We start from the raw sequence: 16,652 nt of genomic DNA on the forward strand, positions 1-16,652 counted from the left end.
CAGTAGCTCCATGGCGTAGAACCGCAAGCACTAAATGAACAAAACTGCCTTTCTAAGATGTGAAATGATGAGGAAAACATAAAACAGCAATACTTGTTGGGATAATTGTATTTAGATTCACCCATTCATGAATGAGAACTAGCTAGGTGTCTATTTTAGACAGCAGGGAACACTGTTAGACTATATTGTCCCCTTATAAGGAAGCTGTATCTTTTTAGACGTTTTCAGTTTTGTTCATACAGAATGAAACCTTCTGATGTAATTAATAAATAAAACCAAAGCATTAATAATGAATACTTAGGAAGCATTTGCCGGGATTTCTCCTACGGCTCCCATAAACAGTGGAGCAGTCTGCTGAAGGAAAAAAAAAGTATCAAACAGGCAATAGACATAGTTAAGAAAGTAATAAAAGAAAGGGAGGAGGCAGAATTGCTTGCTTTCTTGCCTGTTCAGATGTAGGCCTTATCCTTACCATGCTAGCCAACCTGCAGAGCAAGATGGCTTTGTGCTTCAGGATTGCATGGCCACACATCCAAGAATGTGTAGCATTGCTCAGAGTTGGATTTCTGGCTGAAATAAAAGGCCCATAAAGGCAAGGTCCTTTGAAGTCTCTCTTGTAAAAAAGAGCAGTGTTTCAGTGGCAAGTGCCCTCTAAATGGATTCCTAATTATTTAAAAATATCATAACTGAAAGTTTTTTTATCTTAAATGTCCACTAAGGACTATGGCCGCAAAGTAATCATTTGAATAATTTAATAATTAGCTTCTTTCACCTCATGTTTCACAGCAACCTGAGAAATATCCATGCATGTGATCTATAAAGCACAGAGCTTTGGGAAATGTTTTTCATGAAATATGGGCTCAGGTGTTGTTAAAGATTATCACCACCTCTGTCAGGACCCTTATCCATCATTTTTTCCTAATTGGGTTGTTTCTTTTGTTGACGTTTATCCATCTGCATTCAGCTTTGCTTCTCAAAATGAAACAGATCATCCACTCAGAAAATGAGTTATAAGAGAGATGAGAAGATTGCTCTCTATATTTTTATTTTGTGATTCTTAACGAAAACCCAGTTACTGGAAATTCTTCAGTGACTGAGTCCATGAAGCTCATTCATTTTGCCCAGGAATGATGTCTGGCTCCTTTTTTTTCCACTTGCAATCAAGACATAGACAGTCTTCTGTGTTCAGTATCCTAGACTCTTTTTACTACACGCACCTTCCTTAGGATAAAATCAATGGAAACACTGAACACTTTATTTCCCATTGTTTGCCCAATGATCTTCTTGAGGAGTTATTAAATTTCCCCCTGCCTCATTGTGTTTTTTCATGCTTTTATTTTAGGAATGACCACAAGTCATACAGTCAATGCTCTTTCAGGCATGACCACATTTTCCTCGATGTAGTGCCTATGCCTGACTAATCAGAGAGCTCCAGCTAGCACCTGGTGATGTCCTTTCTTGGTTTTATGTCACTATTGGAAGAGAAGGGAAAGTTTACCCTTGTGTCTTCTCTGCTTCTGTATGTGGCAACCTTGCCCTGTAGTCAATGACAGTGTAGTGCAAAATATTTTGTTTTTATCAACAAACACCAGGAAAAATAAGCATAAACAGGGAAAAGGAAATCCTTGCATTGAAAGACAAACAAAACAAAAAGTAGTTGACCACAAGTATCCCATTACCTTCTCTAGGCCATTAATATTCCTCTTGAGTGTCCAGGATGACATTTTGCCTTCTTCTCAATTCTGCCACACACAGCGTCTGTACATAGCAACAGGGGGAGCATTTCTGAAGGTGACGTTCTGTAGAGAAAACAAAAGCAACTGAATCGACTTGAATGCTCTTTCATTCAAAGAGAAGAATGCTTAGTGTTCACTTTCCAGGGCACAGCAAGGAATCTGAGTTTGTTTCCTGGTATTTTGATAGAAATCCACTTTTGGCTATTCCCTTAATGTTCACATTTTATTTTACTGCAAAGTCATCAAACATTAGCAGTGGAGATGGCTCTTCAAAGAGTTTTAAATCAAAGTCTACTGACCTATGCAAAGGACTCAGACTAATAGACATTCAATACACTTGTACAGATTTGGTGAGGAGAGAGTGCCATTCCCTTTCCAATTTTCAGATTTTCTGGGTCTACCCCTTTATACCTATTATCTTCTAAGGGACCTTACCTAAGTACATTGTTTGATCTACATCTTGTAGCTATAATCTAATGTTTGACTCATGTATCTCTATGCCTAGTGCTTGAGTTACAGATGCTAATACTCCACACATTGATTTAAAACTATCTAAACTCTTTCAACATACATGCTTGCATCTCTGCTATTTCATAGTGACAACGGTTTCATTAAAAAATATGAGAAATGTTCCTCCCTAAATCTTTGTGACTTATTTTATTTAAATCTGTCCTAGGTTTTAGTAAGATATCTGCATGTAAATTTTATTCTTTAAATTCTTTTATTATAAATAAATGCGTAAAATATGCTTACTTGCCCATATTAGATAACCCCATTAGACTCTGCTAACCATTTTGAAATGATTCGTATTGAATGGAAAACGTTATGAATTATTTTTATTTATTTATTTATTTATTTTGTTTTTTGAGACAGGGTTTCTCTGTGGTTTTGGAGCTTGTCCTGGAACTAGCTCTTGTAGACCAGGCTGGTCTCGAACTCACAGAGATCCGCCTGCCTCTGCCTCCCGAGTGCTGGGATTAAAGGCGTGCACCACCACCGTCCGGCTATGAATTATCTTTTTTTATTCCTATCTCATATATGTTTAAGCTGAGATCTTCCAAAGTCCCAGGTCTGTGATTTGTGGCATATAGCAAAATCTGTACTGTCTCTTTTTTTTTTCACAGTAAAATGTGGGCAATAAATGTCTATCTTTCACAAGGTAGTTCTAGAAAATTAATAAGTAAATTGACATAAGTAATATGCTTATGCCAGTGACTTTCATGTGATAAGAGATTTTAATAGCATAAATACAAAATTTTACACTGATTAAAAAGTACTATGTACAGTAATAACTGTTTTAAATGACTAAACAGAGTAATTAAGTGACTGACCCAGGATTCTGCAGCTAGAAAAGAAGTGTTCATCTTAAACTCAGACGGGACTAACCTGTCTCCCAACTTTTCCTCTCTCTGTCAGCGGTACCTTCTCTTATCTTTTTAGTCAGTCCCAAATCCTGGGGCTCATTCTTGATAATGACTTACCATGACCCAGTTATCTCTTTCACTGTCTTAGTGTCCCCTGACCTACCCATGTTTCTGAAATCTTTCGCATTGTTTCTTCCCGTAGCCTCTGGCTAAGTGAGCTATGCTTTTCCTTCCTAGATCCATTAGTAGCTTCCTCTGCACATACCTGCAGCTGTTTCCCCTCAATGGCTGTTCTCTCCTTCAACTTCAACATAAGAACATGAATACCTATGTATTAAAAGGAATTTGCTGTGTTGTACGCTAATGAAAAACTTAAGACACCTTTTATGCCTACTTTCTTAGTTATTTATACCTCTAGAACTCATACGACATACTAAAACCTTACCCAAAACCTGTTTCTCTGGTTATTTATTCTCCGAGTGAATGATTCAGTATGCATCTATCTGAAAATTATTTTTGCCTCCTACTGAACTTCACTCCATCCTTCCTATACCTGGGCTTGCTTTCCACAGCCCTCAAGTACATTCTGTCTTCTTCCACCAACGGTGCACAATCAATCCCTCCTTTCTCTTCCTCTGGCACTCACTCTTGGCACTGCGGAGTAGCCGTCACATCCTAGTACAATCAGGGGGTTAAGACTTTGCCCTCCTGCTTACCTATGACCTATTTGAGGAGGATACCCATGTTGCGGTTAGTTGTATACAAGTTAAGAGTCCAACAGTCACCTGAGTGCAATCTTCCATTTCTGCAATCCGGCCCTGGAAAGGCTGAGACAGGCAGATCGCCATGTCATTTCAGTGTAAACTACAGAATGAGACGGTATCTTGTAAAAAATAGTCCAGGGGTTGAAGAGATGAATCACTGTTTTAGAGTACTTGTTGGCCTTCCAGAGCACCTGGGTTTAATTGTCAGTATCTACATGTTGGTTCACAGCTTCCTGTTGCTCCAATTTCAGGGGCTACGATGTCCTCTTCTGGTCTGTGGGGGCACCATGCATGCACATAGTAAACTGATACATATAAGCAAACCCTCCTACTCATAAAATACTAAGTAAGTAAGCAAAATTAAAATAAAAATAAAACGTGAAGTATTGGTTATGAGAATAAGTGCAGCACATATATTGCCAATTTAAACAAAAAATAATTTGAAAGGAATACAAAAACCTCAGAACCATAAAATAAAAATAAGATCAAAAAGGTTCAAAAGGGAATTTTCCTGTGCGCTTGGTGTTAATCTGCCAGGGAGAGTAACAGAAGGGAGACATATCGGAATTTGTTTTCGGTTGCAGGCATGACTGGCCAACGGGTGCTTGCTATGTAGGCAAAGGGTTGAGGGCAAGATAAGATTAGGGAAGGACATGCACCAGACAGGGAGAGCCATGCTCAGAGTCTGAGTGAGCTTTAAATGCTTCATGAAATTAAAGATCAACAAACAAGCATAGGAAATCAGGCAGTGAGAATACACAGCTTGGTTTAACAGATTAAACCAGGCTAGGCTTAGTTGTCAGAAATCAGTGAAGATTAGAGTGCTGAACTTGGCATCTTGATGCCTGCTTTAAAAAGTTCACTATATTTATATTGTTGTAATAACACTTATTATTATTCTTACTTTTTTTGAGTTCCATTGTAAGAATTTTATGCATGGTTCTTAGTAATAGTCCGTTGCTGGTGTTAATCTCAAAGACACTTTGATTCCAATTTATTAAAGTAAGCTTTGTGTCTACTGTACACATGCAGGAGTTTTGGGGAGAGAGAATCCTAACAATGAGCTGTATTTGCGAGCCAGTGTGAGAAGACAGAGCTGTGGTCTGATTCACAGAAGCACTGTTTCTTCCTTGTACTGCAAGTTGAAAGAGGACCCAACAGAACTAGTCACTGAAAAAGAAACAAGGAAATAAAAGAAGCCTTCCTTTTGAGCACAGATGTGCCTATTGGTGCTTCCACCTGAGATGTCTAAATTTCCCTTTGCTTTGGGAACTTTTGACAACCCGGAAAGATGAGGGAGAAGTCTTTGGAAAATATCCAGAATCTGACTGCTTTGATGACAGGGATGACCGATATTAGTATCCTCCACAAGGAATCACGTCTCTTACTAGTTCAGTCTAACCTTGCCTAACACTGAGCACTCCAAAATGTCTCACCAACACATTGACTATTCCAAACTCAGGGCACAAAGTGAGAAGATATATTTCATTAGTGTTTCCTCACACAAGATTCTAAGATGTGTAGATTCACACACATTAATAATAAATGCATATTTAGCAATTCTTTCATATCACATTAATAAAAGAAGTCAAAGACTTTCCCTTCACGTTATTTACCCAAGAGCAAGGCCAAATTTGTTATTCTTCCTTTTTTTTTTTTTTTTCCCACGAGGGAGTCCTTTAATAGATCGCACAGACAAGAGACACAACAGGCCAGCAAGCTGCTTGCAGGCCCAGGCGCTTGCCAGCAGATGCAATAGCCTCCCCCACCTGGGTGTGGGCCACAGGGTGGAGATGAGGTGGTTTAAAAAACACATCTGTACTAATTCTTCACTTTCACAGAAAAGAGGAACTTGGGGGAGCAGCTCCCTGGAGAATTTACACAGAGCTGAGTCTGAAAGCCCACCCCTAAAGAGGCTGAACCTCCGACCTCCCCCTGAGCTGTCTGCATTCAGTAAGGGGCAGACACCACATGGAAGGCCCAGGCCAGTCCACAGAGGAATATGCTGGCATATACAGCTGCCCCTCCCTCTCCCAGCTGTGAGCATTTCTGCACTATGTACATTGTTGTGCTTTATTGCCCCCACCCCAGCCTCTGCCTGAAGCTCAGGGTGGAGGGGGGAACCCGCGGATCACATTCAGCTGGGTGAGAGCACCAAGCCCCCCACAGGCTGTTGCTCTGTATCTTTCTGAGCCTGCCAGGCTCAAGCCACTGGAGCTGCAGACCAAGAGTATGAAGCCAGTCTTGCCAGCCAGCTCTTCTGAGGAAAAGCAGAAACAGAGGGTCAGTGCTGAACAAGATGCAGGCCGGGTGGGAGCAGGCAGGTCGGAAGGACAAGTTCAAGGCCGTGAGTCTGGGGTGTAGGGTTGTGTACACACGCAGCTGATGGGGCCTGCAGGGCACCACGCAAGACCCATTCTGTAGCAGTGAGCTTAATGGAGGGTGGGTGTGAGGAACACTGGCCTGGGGCCCTTGGAGCACAGGGCTGCTTCCAGTTCAATAGGGGCTGGCCCCAGCTCAGGGTGTGTACATGAGGAGATTCAGGAAGAACCAGCAGGCATCCTGTGGGGCTGGGTGAGAAGGGAAGGCTGTGGTGATATCTGTGAGTGTGTCCTCGCCAGGCCAGGGACTAACCGACGATCAGTTGTTCTCAAAGAGCAAGAGCAGGTCATCGCTGCTGTTTGTGGGGAGGTCGGGTGGACCCAGACAGGAGAGCAATTCGTCCGGATTGGTCAGTTCTGGGAGCAGATCCAGAGCTGGTTCTGGGGCCTCCCCTGCCCCAGTCATGCTGGGAGGTCCCATCATGCCCATGGCAGGATTGAAGGCCAATTCGCTGATGGGCCCTGTATTTGGTTGACCCAGGGACTGTTGGGATGGAGGGGGAGGATTTGGATGGTGTAGCTGGGAGCCTGAGGTGGGCCCGAGTTTGGGGGAGTACAATCCTGGTGGTACAGGATTATGGGCTGGGTACAGGTGGCCTGCTAGTCAGGAGACTGCCGGGAATGTCAGATTGGTAGGACATGGGAGGTGGCCCCTGGATGAACTCAGCAAGGTTTGGGGTGGTGGGTGTAGCAGATGGGAAGGATCCTGGGAAGGTTCCAGGCCCCAGGAATTTGGAACCCTGGTTGGGGTAGTCGCTGGGGGCAGAAGCCAAAGGGGGCTGCAAAGGGGCAAAGGGGGCAGCGCCCGGGGCCCAGAGCTGCGATCATCTCCATCACACTGGACATGAGCACATGGGCGGGGCTCACAGTGTGGCCGCGGTTCAGCACTGGCCCATCTGGTTCCTCCTTGATGTGCAGGTCAGGTTTCACAGGTACTGGCTTCCAGCTGCACGTGGGATCGAAGGTGATCTCTTCATAGTCTGAGTTCTTAATGTAAATCAGGATACCCAGCATGTACCCATGTCCGGACCCTTCAGCAAGGCCGTCTTATTGCACACAGGGCACCTCCAGGTCACCCGCTCACACCTGAGCTGCAAGTATGACTCCAGGTCAAACCACTGTATGTGGCGACAGTCGTGACCACGGGCTGGGAGCTGGATCCTGCGGAAGGTGATGATGGGGCACTTCAGGGACACCTTGATAACCGTCTGCTCCGCCCCATCCTCTCCATTGGGCCCAGGGATGGTGCCGCTACTGAAGTTCCGCTTTATCTTGGTGATGCAGTGCTCAGCTGGCAGGAGGCGCTTCTTGAGGAGGCCCTGCAGCACAGAGCGGACAGGCGGATGGTGTACCAGTTGCAGCACGAAGAGGTGAGAGCAGCAGCAGGCAGTAACGGTGATCTAGATCATGTTGCGGCCTGGCTGGCACACGTACATCAGGTAGAGGGGCTTGTGCGAAGTCTTGTTGTCTCCACACTCAATGCTGAGGGGTGTGGCATTGACGCTGACCTGCACAGACGCTGGCCAGTTGGTGTTCATCTGTTGGTCCTCACGGTGGTAGCACTTGAACTGCAGCTCCAGGTCAGGCCACAGCATCAGGGTCTTGTAGACAGAGTCTCGGAGCTGGAAGACATGGTTGCTCACAGCCAGGTTGTGCTGCAGGCGGAAGGGTTCCAGAACCACCCGATCTCGAACTGGGAAGGTCAGTCGCAACTCATCACAAGGGCCACTTCCAGAGGGTGACGGGTGCAAAGAGCTGAGGCCTGGCTTGAGGTCAGGCAGGAAAGGAGACTTGACTTCCCCACTCAAGCCAGGCTGGCTATGGCTGATGCTGCCCCCGTTGAAGCTGGCGCCTGCCCGTTGAACTGCTCTGTGGGCTTGTAGTGCAGTCCCTTGAAGCCAGGTGCAGATAGGGAAGGGGCCATGCCCTGCTGCAGGGGTAGCCTGTGTCCGGGGTAAGAGGAGGCAGGGCCAGGGGATTGCTCAGAACCAGGAGCATACTGGGCAGTGCTGGCTGCATACTGGCCTCCTTGCAGATACTGCTGCCCAGGGTACACCTCTGAATAGGCTCTCTTGATGCCCTGTCGGGGCAGTGGCTGGGCCTGAGGAGGCCCAGGGTACCCATGCTGAGGCAGTCGCTGTCCTGCATACAAGGGTGTCATGCCTGCTGCCCGGGTAGGGTTCATGGCCATGGAGGAGAAGCCGGAGGGGCCCATCATTCCTCCCATGACAGAAGGGTTCATACCAGGGGGTACACTGGGTCCTCGGGGACTGCCATGCTCAACCTGGCTGTTAAGACTGTCCAGTTCCCATCACTCCATATTGGCAGTTCTTCACTCTGTATTGACAGTGTGGTATCAGAAAGAGAAAGAGTGCTCTTAGAGGAGCTGGAAACACTCTGGACTCTGAATCCAGCGATGGAGTTCAAATCTCAATGGAACCTCCAATCACCTCGCACCACCGCCCCCATCTGCACTCTATGCGCTAGAACCCAGTTATTGAGCTTTGGGCAAGGGGCTGGAGGTTGAGAATACATACACGGAGACAGACCGACACACATACCTTCCAACACTGGTACCAAAAGCCCCTCTTTAATAGCACCGTGGAGACTTAAATACCCTGCCAACAGGTGAAAATCCCATCCTCTGATCCTCTAGGCTAGGCACAGCTTCTAGTAACTTCAATTAGAAGGCTCTAGACAGAGAAGAGGAGCTGAAGGCCAGGACTCAATTAGTCCCAACAGCATTTATCTATTTCGTTCTAAAATGCTACTTAAAATGTATCCATTATGATTTTACCAATTATTATTTGTGAGGATTTTTAGTTCTCAAATCACATTATCCTTTCTGGTGGACTCTTCTAGAAGGATATTTACAGAATATTTACTATTGTGGCTAGGCTTCCTTCCCGTGAGTGCAGGACTCACAGGTCCTGCCTTTCTTTTGAGACAGAACTATGACAAAGCTCTAAGGAGCTGCATGGCCCCTGGGTAGGAAGACTTTCCTGTGACTTCTAACTCTAGCCTTTATCTTAACCTGATGTTTTTTTCTTGTCATTCTCAACCCTTAAAAGTCGATTTACACTTCCTGAAAATTCTCAGAGCTTGTACTTCTACACCTATCAGCACTTTTGGAATCAAGTTTTCTCAAGTTCCCTATTATTGTCACTGTCTTCAGTGAGTGACCAACAGAAACCCCTGTGGATAGACTTGCTATTTATTCCAGAGAGGTAACCTATACTACGGGGAATGGTTTTCCAACACGGTGGAAAGATACTTGAGTATGCTAGGCAGAAGTGGGGATGGTTTCTTTGACCCATCCTTTCAGAATCTTTGGCTCCTTGTCATTTAGCTCAATTTCTCTGGACCTGTGGTGAGGCAGAGTCTTATATAAGAATTCATTTGATAGAGCAAAAGTGGAAATAAAAGAGGCATAGTAACAGGAGGAGAAGGAATAATTCCCTGTTTCTTACCAACTCCGTCTTCTAGAGTTTCTGTCACTCCACAGTATTCCTTGGAATTATGAATGCATAAGTGAACTAATAAGTCATGAACATAAGGTCCTCATATCCTAGTCACCTCTCAAATGTCTCAACCGGAACATTCCTGAGATGATCTTTCAGCACACGAGCGTTGGGTCTTCTTAATAGCCAAACAATAACAGAAGCTCTGTAATAAAAAACAAAAGTGACAGAATTTGAATTTTGGTTCATAGATTTGGACGGGTTATGAAGTTAAGGGGAGCTGAGGCAGAGAGCGAGATAAGGCAATTTTATGTTTGTCCTAATCTGCTCCAGGCAGAGGGAAGACTGGGATGATACTGGGACTGTCATTGATAAGGATGGGTTGCACACTAGACGGTAAAGGAATTGTGGTTTCCGTGGCTTCGACATTGTTCACAATTCTCCTGTGTTCTCATATGATTATAGAGTGGTCTTCTTATGTCTTTATTCAGTATGACCTTACAAGGCTATTATCTAAAGAAGAACAGGGAAGTCCAGCCGAGGCAGTCAGGCAGTGTCAAACTGATCAGCTCCCATAAATTGGGTTGTTTTCCACATCTCATGGCAAACTTACTTTATGCATTCTATATCTAAATCACAACTTTGGAATAGAATTCTAATAAAGTTCATTTTGTACACTCCTCCCAAACCCATGATAAAGGCAAAACACAAGGAGTACTAAAAGAGGAAATTCCACTCTTTTTCTACTAGTTTGATCAGTAAAATGCACAAGAAATGATCTATTGCTATATAATTCGAATTTGAACACGATGTTTATCAATAAAATAAAACTGGTATAAAAGAAAGAGTACTTTGTTTTCTGCTTTTGCATTTATCACGTTATATAAAAAGATATTTTGATTAAACTTCATAGTTTGCCCATTAATTTTTCTTGAGGTTAACATCTAAACAAAGACTGCTTATTTTTTCTCATCAAGTTTTATCGTTTCACAGGGTGATATTTTATCATTTTTGCTTTTAAGAAAAACACATGAATCTATTCCATACAACCATAAAAAATTATTTACAGAATACAAAGTAGGGTTGTGATATTAAAATATTACTTTTTATTGTAACTTAAAAATAAAAACATATTTACATTATCCCCCCTTTCTTCTTCCAATTCCCCTCATGTCCTCTCCTCCCAAGTTCTCTCACTGCCTCAAATTGTGGTTTCCTTTTGTTTTATTATTATTCTCTCTCTCTCTCTCTCTCTCTCTCTCTCTCTTCTCTCTCTCTTCCTCTCCCTCTCTCTGTCACACACACACACACACACACACACACACACACACACACACACGGGTTCAATAGAATAAGTACAACCTGCTGAACACTCTTAGTGTTCCCAGAATATGTATGATTTCAGGGAATTCCATTTGGTAGGACAAAACATTAATTGGCTCATTCTTGGAGAAAGTGAATTCTTGTTCTCCTAGGAATCATTAGTTGCCTATACTAAATAGGAGGCCCCATAATACTTACATACAGATTTGTGCTGTAGACATTTCTGTTAGGTTTGGATACAGCATGTACAGATGAAATACTTTTAAGTGTTAGAGGCTTAAGTCTTGGGTTTATTCATGTCCAACATAATCCATGGTTACCCTTTTAATCCATTACACTCCAATGTGTTGATTATTGAGTTGACGTTTTGTTTTCGTTATAATGCATATTTGCAAATGAAAGTAAATATCCATCAGTTATTTGAGAAAATAAAAATTTCTCTTAGAGTCCTTTTTCTTCAGCATCAGATTTGCATATAGTTAACATGAGCTGCATAGTTACATAGACAAATATCATCTGTAATGTCAATACAACAGCAAATGTATTACTCAATTTCCAGGTTGTTAAAGTTTAATCTGTATGCCTAGTTTTGCAATAGATTTTTACTTGAATTGGAAAAAAAAAAAACAACACTAATTGCCTTAACAGAAATATTCTATAGTTGAATATGTAATACTTTAGCATCACAGATATTTTAAAATAGCTATGAAAATTATGCTAGGGTAATTTCTTTGTTTATATCTCCTCTTAATATCCCTGGTGTCTTAGCAGCCTTTTTCTTCAAACATAGTGACAGGTTTTAACTGTAACGTTATCCTGGTCATTTCTTGGAGAATCTACTTGTTTTGTATTTGGATTCATTGTTTGTTCTCCTTCTCCTATACCTTTTTTCTCCTTCATCCTAAAGTTTAAGTAATCATGGTATATTTATATGTCATATTCCTTTGTTACCCAAAATAAGAAAATGGAAAATTAAGGTGTTATTCATTTGATAACACTAATTGAAGATATTACGTCATCTTTTATCACCACTGCAGTGTTTTAGATCTATACTGTCTGTCATTTCAAGTAGAGCTGGTGTACAGGAAGGGCTAAGAACTCTATTTCCTTTGGCCTTCAGTGTTTTGTCTGCTGTTACTGAAACAGCTGCTTAGTTCATTATTCAGTTCTCATTGTTCCTTTTTTTTCCCTACCCCTACTGTTATGTCCCCAAGGGTTGCCAGAAGTGGTTAGTGAGAGCACATCTCTAATGCATTGGGATGACTCTTGCAGTTCGCTTTTTGATTGTACAGCTCTCTCTGCTGCCATGTCGAACCTCAGGGACATTCCCAGGTAACCAGGCCCTGTTGAGACTGTGCACAATGCATCTTTCTTCTACTGCATGCATGTTTCAGGTCAAGGCCTCCTAGAGGAACAGCCATCCCAATTCATTCCTTTACACACTGTCTTTTAGAAATGGAGTCTCTTAACTTGTTGGTGTTCTTTACTTAGAATTACTTAATGGCACGAGTCTGCTCTCAGCATAAAGTTCAAAATTCTTAGAGTGTTACACAAGAGACACACAGTTCTGGTTTGCATTCAGTTTCCTTGCTTTCTGTCAATTTTCCAAACGTATCACTCCCTTCCTGCCTCTGAAGTACACATTCTGCCACTAATATCTTTTCTTTGTCTTGCATTACAAGAAAATGTGTGGTCTTCTGTTGACACAAGTTCATTATTTTATATAGTCCTGTTCCTCTCATTAAATCCAGTATATTTTAAAGACTTTTTTTTTCTTTGCATCCTAGTACCAGTTCCTTAAGAAATTCCTTTCTTCTTAATTAGAAGTTAGACATTTTCTTTTCTTTTTGTAGTTTCCTCTGTAATGGCTTTGTGAAATTGCCTTAGGAAAATTCTTGGAGGTTCTCTAATAGAGCTTTCCAGTATGTGTCATGGGCTGTCTTTGAATTCAAACAGTATTTTTGCATCACATGCTTTTACCTCAAAAAATACATAACTTCTGCATCTCTCAGGAGAATTCTAGGTGTCACACAAAGAAACAGGCTGTTCAATGATGACCTTAAGAAACATCTCTGTCTACAGAAAGAAGTAAACTATAGGATACAGCAATGGCATTTGAGATACTCTGGCCATGTTATGAAAATGAATGATGGTAGATACACAAAAATAACACTACATAGAGGAGTACATGGGAAAGGGCAAAGAGGAAGGCCAAAAATTACTGGATAGACAACATAAAAGAAGACTGTGGAACCTGGGTATGACAATAACACAAGCACCTAGGACTGCCTAGGATAAGAACAACTAGAGAACCACCATTTGTGGGCTGCTCATGCATGCTTAAGCATTGCTGGGGCATGGATGATGAGGATGATGATGATGATGATGATGATGATGATGATGATGATGATGTGCATATAAGCAAATTTCATGGATTCCACTGGGAACATACTCAGAAGGTAGAAGCTTTAGCAAGCTCTAAAAATTGAAGATACATCAAAAAGACACCAGTCCATCTGATACCATCTCAGACCCCAGTGTAGGGTCAGTCACTTGAAACAAAGGCGGCCCACAAGATCCTAAGATGCAACTTAGGCAAGCATGTCCACTGTGACTGGTGTGTCAACATGTCCACTACATTGGAGCCAGTGGAAGAATAAGACATTACTTAGCTCTAAGACCTCCAGAACTAGTGACCTCTAGTCAACTGAATCAATTGACACAGAGTACATTCAGATTTACTCAAAGGACAATGGCACGGGGTTTTGATCCTGCTTAATGTGCTGGCTTGGTGGGAGCCTAGCCAGGTTGGATGTTCACCTTCCTAGATATGGACGGAGTGGGGAGGACCTAGGACTTACCACAGGGCAGAAAACCCTGACTGCTCTTTGGACTGGAGAGGGAGGGGGAAAGGAGTGGGGAGAGGGGGAGAAGGGAGGGAGGAGGAGGAGGGAAATGGGAGGCTGGGAGGAGGTGGAAACTTGTTTTTTTTTCTCCTTTTCTCAATTAAAAAGAAAAAGAAAAAAAAAGATTTTCTTCACTTTCAATAGTGTGAGAGTAACGCTTAACCACGTGATAGCAGATTATGGTCTGTAACCGAATTACTTGTGCATAGGAGAATCAGTTATAAATCTTACATTAGCAGTGACTGTGTTATGAAAACAGAGGAAAACCAGTCAATAGTTAGACCTTAGCACTGTGACTTTTAGTGCCTCTCATATTATAGAGTCAGGAAGCATAAACTTAGGTCTTATTCTTTTCTTCTTTTTTTCAATTCTTCTTCTGCCCACCCCCAGTTTACCCAAGAGATCTTATTTATTTCCCCTTCCTAGGGTGATCCATGTGTGTCCTTCTTAGGGTCTTCCTTGTCACCCAGTTTCTCTGGGACTGCGGATTATAGCCTAGCTATCCTCTGCTTTATATCATATACCAGCTTATGAGTGAGTACATGCCATGTTTGTCTTTTGGGTCTGAGTTTCCTCACTCAAGATTATTTTTTCTAGTTTCATCCATTTAACCGCAAACTTCATGATGTTACCATTTTTTTTTTACTTCTGAGTAATATGCCATTGTGTAAATGTACCTCATTTTCTTTATCCATTCTTTGATTGAGGGCTTCCTGATTCTGAAGTTAGCAGCATTCGGTAGTTCTTTGACTAGGGATAGGTCCCCTGAAGTCGTCATTGCCACATGATGGATGTTTTAATTGCCTGATCTCATGCAAGTATTCATAGCTACTGGAAGCTTGTGTGTGCAGAGAGGTTCTCTCATGTCTGGAAGACTTTTCACAGAACTCTTCCTTTTAGTTGAACTCTTCCATTCATTCTAGACCCTCTACTTTGATGTTTCCTAAGTCCCGTGGGGTGATAATATCAACACTAGTTTGCTTTTTAATGTTATTAACGAAGATAATTTTAAAAGGAGAAAACTGTCTAGACTTGCAAGGATGATAACTGAGAAATAGTAAAAAATACACAAAATAAAAATTATTCAAGAATTGAAGAAATTATATGTAAACATCTCAATATATTATACAACAAATATATAATTTTAATAATATTTATTTTCAATGGACATTAAAGGTAAAGAAGAATGATATATAAAATAATTGCAGTCAATTGTCTACTCAAGATAAAATTTAATCTTGTATATTAAGTGTAAAAATTTATAGTTAAGAATTCTAAGGATGTGGGGCACATTGTTTCTTACTTCTGAGGATCCAGAACCTTGTTCAGTCTTGTAAAATCACAGAAGTGTTGCCAATACAAAGAGTCACAGTTCTCTGCCATTCTGTTCTATCAGAATTAATACATCATAAAATTATTAATGTTTTCTACTCACCTGAGAGCAATAAATCTCACACTGTCTTCTCTTTACCTTTAAGTTTTCTAAATGATTCATGTTAAAACTTTTATTCTTTCAGAAGTGTTCAGCTTCATTACTTCACATTCTTTTAGCAATTATGAAAAGTTTATCCTCTGATGTATGAAAATTATACTGAATTATGTTACCAAAGAAAGTTAGTTGAATTTCAAAATAGGCTGTAAAAGGAATTTAGAAACTGTCTTCTTACGAGAATACTGTTAAATAATCCACTGACATCATAATCATTGGCAAGAACAATATTTTATAATCTTGGTTACAGAGAAAGCAATGTTTGTGTGGGTGGCTTTTATCTGTATAATATGTAGTACTTGGCAAAGTGATTTATCAGTTAATCTGATAAGGCTTATTCTGGCTTTTCTTTTTCTTTTTGTTTTTGAGACGGGTTTTTATGTAGAGCTTTATAAATTTACTTTCCTAAAATACAGTCCCAGGTAATTGTAGCATTGCAAAAAAAAAGCTCACTTTTTAAATAATAAATAAATGAATTTGTTCTATTTGGACCTTTGGGGAAGTTGCTGAAGGTTAACCATTTGAAATGGACACATGTAATGCAGCCTCTTCTGTAAGTGCCAGGCAGTATCTCCAGCTACTCAACACCCGAATCTCCATGTTACTATGTTTCTGCCAAATTAGAAGGAAGTTCAAAAACTGGTGGGGCATAGGAACGGGCTCCATAGGCAGCGAATGTTTGTCACAGGTTAATAAAATACGATCATGTGCAGCCGAAGTCATTAGAGGGTAGACTCAACAAGATCCCAGACTAAAGCCATCACAGTGCCAGAAGCAGCAAAATCACAGTGGAAGAGGTTGACCTCAGACAAACGGTATTCCCCCTGCACCTCAACAATAGCAGCCCATCTTGCAAAACTGGCTTTTCTCTACTAGCTTACTGCTATCCCAAGATTTCATTTTATCGCTGCTGGATTAGTTTCACAATCGCTAGCTTTATTTGGGTCTTTCATGGCATCATAGATTTCCTTTTCAGCAATTCGATGACTAGAATGTGTATTTTTGTTCCGTCGTTTGGTTTTCTGAAGGCATTAGTCATAAAGTATTTCATTCTTTAAAATATTTTTTATTTTATTATTTTAAAGCTTTCTTAGATATTTGTTTTTAAAATTTACCTTACATATTTTCTTCGGGTGACTGATGCTTTTGTCTTTTTATTTAATATTGTAGGAAATGAGTATGGGTTTTCACATCAGAGCTGTGGAGCAAAGACCACTGTGGTAGTCAC

At 41.4% G+C, this 16,652-nt stretch overlaps 1 protein-coding gene and 1 pseudogene across 2 annotated transcripts in view; one reads left to right on the forward strand and one right to left on the reverse strand.

Moving 5' to 3' along the window:
* The window catches only part of LOC121459014 (platelet glycoprotein 4), a 78,541-nt gene that overhangs the window by 3,440 nt on the left and 58,449 nt on the right, over positions 1-16,652 (forward strand). The gene's annotated exons all lie outside the window — the stretch shown is intronic.
* LOC121458648 lies at positions 6,505-15,430 on the reverse strand (annotated as a pseudogene).

Source organism: Microtus oregoni, unplaced genomic scaffold (genome assembly GCF_018167655.1).
Source record: "Microtus oregoni isolate MIOR12 unplaced genomic scaffold, Mior012 000018F_ref0000195, whole genome shotgun sequence".
Classification (NCBI taxonomy): Eukaryota; Metazoa; Chordata; class Mammalia; order Rodentia; family Cricetidae; genus Microtus; species Microtus oregoni.